The sequence below is a fragment of the Varanus komodoensis genome, unplaced genomic scaffold (assembly GCF_004798865.1).
Source record: "Varanus komodoensis strain SLA01 unplaced genomic scaffold, ASM479886v1 scaffold74, whole genome shotgun sequence".
In the NCBI taxonomy this organism is placed as follows: Eukaryota; Metazoa; Chordata; class Lepidosauria; order Squamata; family Varanidae; genus Varanus; species Varanus komodoensis.
The window spans coordinates 2,609,676-2,615,675 of NW_025336401.1; the positions used below are offsets into that span (position 1 = coordinate 2,609,676).

The 6,000-nt window shown below is 54.5% G+C and overlaps 1 protein-coding gene across 1 annotated transcript in view; it reads right to left on the reverse strand.

Annotated features, from left to right (window-relative positions):
• Nucleotides 1-5,944, reverse strand: part of GPC4 (glypican 4) — a 66,578-nt gene extending 60,634 nt beyond the window's left edge. Inside the window, exon 1 of the mRNA XM_044452798.1 lies at nucleotides 5,798-5,944. The gene's annotated coding sequence lies outside the window, so the exon portion shown is untranslated. The remainder of the gene's footprint in view (nucleotides 1-5,797) is intronic.
• Between the last annotated feature and the right edge of the window lie 56 nt (nucleotides 5,945-6,000).

Here is a 6,000-nt window from a genome sequence, read left to right on the forward strand (position 1 = left end):
GCCCAGGGAGGCATAATCCCACGTCTGAGAGCAGCAGGGTTTGAAAAAGGAACTGCTAACGCAGCACCATGCACCAGCACCCTCCGTCCAAACCTTTTTCTAAAAACCTCACTTCTCTCAGCCTTCAGAATATTGACTTCAGCTTTCCAGAATAAATTGGCGGGCAGGCGGGGGGGGGCATTGTAGTTCGAAGGAAACATCTGATAATTGTGCCAATTTTAACAATAGATAATAATTTGACTATAAATGACATGGAATGCGGTAACTGCTTATTTTGGCATGCGAAGCAGGCCTCTCTGTGAAGCAGCTGCCAAGGAGCCCCCCCGCCCCCCAAGCCAGGCCATTGCTGAGCAGCTATGGCTAACCACATGCTTAACGCCACCAATTGCAGGGACCTGGCTCTTCAGCTGCAGCAGTGCAAGTCCCCGTGCTTAGAGCTGAGCACTAGGCAAGAGACGCACGCCAGACGGCAGGGTCAGAGAGAGGATCCCCTGGTCCAGAGGCACTCGAGGGAAATTCAGAAGGCCTCCGTTTCCACCTGCGTCCTCAGGTCCTTGCGGTCAGCACTGAATGCCCTCCAGTTCCCAAAAAACATCTTGAGGCAGGCCCAGGTTCGCTTCCCTGGTCATTTCAGCATAAAGGTACCAAGTCACAGAGCTACTGCATGCACAGAGGTGCCCACAGGCGTCTTCACGTATTTTTTCCATTCCCTTCTCTCACAGGCCTTCATGCTTCTGTCAGAAAGAATGCCCCTTATAGTGGGAAAAGGCCCATGAACTGCTCAATCCAGCACCACCGAGGTGTGCAAAGGTGCAGCTCTCCAGCATGATGTGTGTGCAGATCCTTGCCCACCTCTGCAAGTAACCACACAAAAACCTGCAATAACACACCTGCCAAATCACATCCGATTTTGAGCTAAACTGCATGGCTCAAAAGCAGAGAAGGGGCAAGACAGCCAGCTTCCTCACTGGTAGCCTCAATCCAATTTTTACCCACCCAGGGGATTAGGCAGGTGGCCCACAACAGACAAGCTCCTGCGAATATGAAACCCCGTGCACACTTTGGGGCATGTGTGCCTGCCTTGAGCCACTTCTTGGGCACTGAAGCACATTTATTTCTTCCTCTATTTCTTCAGCAGCTCCTTCCCACTCCCCTTCACTTTCCTCACACCTCTTCCTTTCACCTCCCTCTCAAGGCAAGATGCAAATGACTCTCGCATCTCCCCACTGCCTGCCATCTGAAGGATCCTCTGCACCAAGCAGTATTTTTATTTCTAGCCACTGCATCGGCCTGCTTGGTTTGACAGCCAGCTGCAATGCATCTCCCTTCCACAGAGCTTGTGTGCAACACTGGCCCTGCTAGACTGCACCTCGTGGACCGTTCTGGGCTAGATGGACCTGAGACTGCTTCAGGAGGAGATTCCCAGGTCCCTTAGTATTTTTAGATACTTTTTTGGAAGACCAAGCACAGCTTGCTAAGGACAACGCCTAGTGCAAGGTAGAGAGATGCAGCTAAGACAGTTGTGTATTGTGTCTATACTGATGCAGAGCACAAGGTAAGCGTCATCCACTCTGGCTGGCAGCCATGTGCCAGGGATTCTCCAGGGGTTGCGGCCTGGTGGTAGAACCCATGTGGAAAGTCCCAGGTTTGCTCACTAGAAGCATCCGCAGGCAGTGCTGGAAAAACGGCTGCTGCCTGTCTGTGGGTGCAGTATTGGGCTAAATGGACCCACAGCCTGACCTGACATTCAATCGCTTCCTGGGTTCCTACAGTATTTGTTTTGGCTTTTGTGCACCAACTCCAAGCTCCAACCCACAACTCCCCAACAAACAACTTCTGGCAAGTCACCAGCTTCCTTCCTTCCAGTGTACAAAGCTGCCTTCTCTCTTACCAGCATAGACTATTTTTGGACCTCTAGTCCAAAGCTGTGTTCCGATTACCTGCGGTTCTCCAGGGTCTGGGGCAAAGGAGGGTCTTTTTCATGAGGAGGTGACCTGCTCGGCAAAATTTCTAAGTGAAGTTGCTGTGGGCTGAACCTGGCCCCCTTGCGTGCAAGACGGGTGCTCCGCTCCTTCCCGAAAAAACAGATCCAACTAACCAAAACCAATTTTTATCACATGGAAAGGAAACCAGCAATCGCTGCCTTTCTGGACAGCAGCTGTAACCGTGAGCATTTATTCCTCCTTCCGATTTTCTCTGCTGGAAGTGTAAAGGTATTTACTTAAGGGCTGTCTGTGTTGTGACAGCATCCTAGACTCAGATGAATGCCTCAAATCCTCCACATTTCTGAATCATTCAGTCATGTGTTTTTGTTCGGGTTGAAAGTAGAGCAAAATGGCAGGGCCTGGGCGCAAGTCCTTGGTGGTCTCTCAAAGGACCCAGCGAAAAAGGCATTTCCTTTGTTCCTTGGGTCATTCAGAAGGGAAAATAAAAGCAGCAGTTTCGGGAGAAGGAGAGAGAGAGAGAGAGAGAGAGAGAGAATGAGAATGAGGAGATGAAGGTTGAAACAAACAACCAAGGAGAAAAAGAGGAGGCAGAATAAAATGTTGGGGGGCAGCAATTACTCTGGCAAGCAATGTTGCTAGCCAAAAATACTCGGGTGCTTTGGACATGCAAGGGGGACAAGGCAGTGTTGCAGAAAGGGTGGGCAGGGTCTTGAGGCATCTGCTTTGACCAAAAAGGGAAAAAAAGATTAACTCTTGATCATGGGAGATCTACTTGGGATGCAGCCAAGGAGACGGCCAAAATCACATCTGCAAACATGTGGTTTGCACACTTTCCCAGCAGTGGCTTTGGCAGCACAGAGAGACAGCAGAAGAGAACATGCCAGGCTACCTTCTGTGGAGCCCAACTAGGCCAGCATTGTCAACTCTGACTGGTAGCTCCCTAGGGGTTCAAGAGGAAGTTTTTGCAGCCCTACCTGGAGATCCTGGGGATCAGAGTTGGAGCTTCCTACACACCAAGCAGAACCTCCACCACTGAACTATGTTTCTCCTGCTAAAACGAAAGGAAGGGTCTAGTCCTCGTGGCTGTGAGTTCAGCACTGCTTGAAACAGAAACATCAGCAGTCAAACCCAGCTCAGTCCATCTGGCCCAGGCAGGAGTATTGCCAGACCTCCCTGGAGGTGCCAGGGTTCAAACCCAAGACCTTCTGCATGCAAAGCAGGGCTCTCGCACAAAGTCAGGGCCTCTCCCCAGGGGCCGAGCCAAAGCCCACAGACCCAATTCAGCTCCCAGGCCTCCAGACGGAGCAAAGCCCCTTCCATGTCCTTGACACTTGCTCAGGCAATCCAGCTGAGCTCAGACAACACAAGCAACCATGGCTCAGCAACAAGTCATGCTTGACCTTCGAGTGTGAGTAATCCTGTTGTCTCAACTCAGTCACTGCCGGTCAACATTGACATTACTGGGGCTCAATGCATTTAAAGGCCACAAGTCACCTCCCTCTGTCTTGCCTGAAGCAGGACTTTCTTAGCCCAAACCCCCAGTGCAGCAGATGATGCAGCAAAGGACGGGCTACTGGAGGCCCCGAGAAGCTGCTGTTATTCAGCACCGACAAACCCAGACCTGATCCAAGTCTACCCACCAGAAAACTGGCTCTCAAGTCACTCGTTTCCTTTACAAGGAGCAAAAAAACCTCTCTTCCACCAAGCCTCCAGAAGTATTGCTAAGCCATCTCCTTCTCTCCCGGAGCAGAAGGATGAGTGGCAAAAGTCAAGGCACCTATTTATAAAATGAAGCAGGCACACGGTCCAAAATGCAGGACTGTGGAAAGGCCAAGCAGTTCCTGCAAAGAAAGTGTCACATTTCGACATGACGCTCTCCAGAATTCACTGGCCACTGAAAGGGGGCAGGGGACTGGGAAAGAGGACAGCAGTGTTCGGAGGCTAAACGTACAATTGCATCATGGGAAAAGCTGCCAACATATTCCTTGTTTTCATTAAATAAATGCAAGAAGAAATGGTGGTAGGGAGTTAGACACCAGATGGAAAGTTAGTAATGAGTTAAAGTGCTGTTGGACTGGGATCCGGGTTCTATTCCCCACTCAGCCATGCAGTTGACTGGGTGCCTTTGGGCCTAACCTACTTCACAGGAGAGTGGAGGAGTAACATTATGTAAGCCACCTTGGGGACCACATATAGGCCAGATGTAAATGTAATACAGCAATGAACAAACCAGAGCCCAGGGGCTCACCCCACAAAGCTGCATGGCTGGTGATTCAGAAGAGGGAAAAAGACACCCCTCTTCACTCAACACAGAGTTGAAGAATGGCCACCAATCGGGATGGCTTGAAAAGGGGATTGGACGAATTCAAGGAAGAGAAGGCTCCACAGAGCCACTAGTCCTCATGGCTGTATCAGAGGCTTTGTGCCTGTGTGCTGTGGCACTGCTGTGAGCAGCTGGGGGAGCTGGACTAGAAGGGCCTGAATCTGGTCCAACAAGCCGCCTCTTCCAACCGCATCCATAGGATTCCCGCCCCCACCCCGGCATTTATGAATTTTAACTCATCACCAACCTCCTGAGCAGCAGCATTTCTGCTTTAAAGTTTCCCCAAATGCCCACGAAGTTAACCGGATTCCCCCATTTCCCAAGAAGAAAAGTATCACGGAGAGGCCGCAACCCCCCCACCCCCAGTTAATTCTCAAGGAAATGAAGGAAATGTAAATGCGGACCGACCGGGCGTTTTTCACACCAATCCAGGCTGCAGCTCCGCACTACAAACTCCACCCCAATGCAAAGCGGGCGGGGGGGGGGGCCACATGGTTTGCGGCTCAGGAGGCATCAATTGTCGCGAATTCCATCCTCAAATTCCTCCACGGGTTTGCCTGAATTCATTTAGTAGATCCGAGCCGGGGCGGGGGGGGGGGGGGGGGGAGAGCGAGAGAAATGGGAGCCCATTCCCTCGCCAAATCATCTCTCCACTCCATCCCCCACTCCCCCCCCCCGCGAGAACGTCTCCCTGGCGAGCTTGCAAGCGGGACGCCTTGCAAAGTTCGTCTCCCACCCTCACGCCCCGGTCGGGTGCAGTTGTTCGGAAAGGGTGGACCGAGACGCGTGCGCTCAAGAGGGGTTTTTTGAACCGGGAGACCTGGCAAAAAAATGCCAAGGACCCCCCCCCCGCCCCGATTTCTGCTCCGGGAGGATTTGTCCCCCTCCCCCAAGCCTCGGCCTTCTGCAAGCAACAACTTCAGCAGAGAAATGAGGGAAGAGATGAGCTGGGGGAGAGCTTACTTCTTCTCATGTACCGTTCTCCGGGACTTTTTTTTTGGGGGGGGGAGATTGGGGGAGAAAAAAGAGGAGGAGAAAGAATGTTTCTAAAGGGCAGTTCTATACACGCGCCTCCCCGCGAGTAAGCCGCGCTGCCTGCACGGCGGCTTACTTCCGAGCAGACCCGTTGCAGTCGACAGGAGGCAGGGGGCTACGTGCGACCAGGCGCCCCCCCCCCGCCGCCACCGGCCTCATCGACAGGCCAGGGAAGGCGAGCTTACCAAATCGGGACGCTTCCAGCCTCTCTCCCTCCCCGCCCGCGGCGGGCAGGGGAGCTCCGGCGGGCCCCGCACGCCAGTTGCCGGCCGCCCCCTCTCGGCCAGCCTGCCAGCCGACGGTCCGCTCCCAAACTCAGGTGTCCGGGGACCGGGAAGCGGCAGGCGTCCCCCCGCGACGCCCCGCGGCCTCCCGGCCCGACCCCGCGAGTTGCACAACCAGACGGCGAGCCCCTCCCGAGCCGGCCCGGGCGGGCGACAAAGCGCGCTGCCTGCCCGGCCCTGGCGCGCCCCCGCGGCCTCGGCGCCCTCACCGTTGATCTCGTGGCTGGGCGCCTCGCTCTGGCTGAAGCCTTTGGCCACGTAGAGCCGCTTCACTTCGGAGCAACTTCGCGAGCGCGGCTCGGCTGCAGGCGGCGACGCGGCGACCAGGCACAGCAGCAGCGGCGGCAGCAGCAGCAGCAGCAGCAGCGGGACCGGCCGGCTGCAGGCGGCGGCCGGGGCAGCGAGGCGCGCG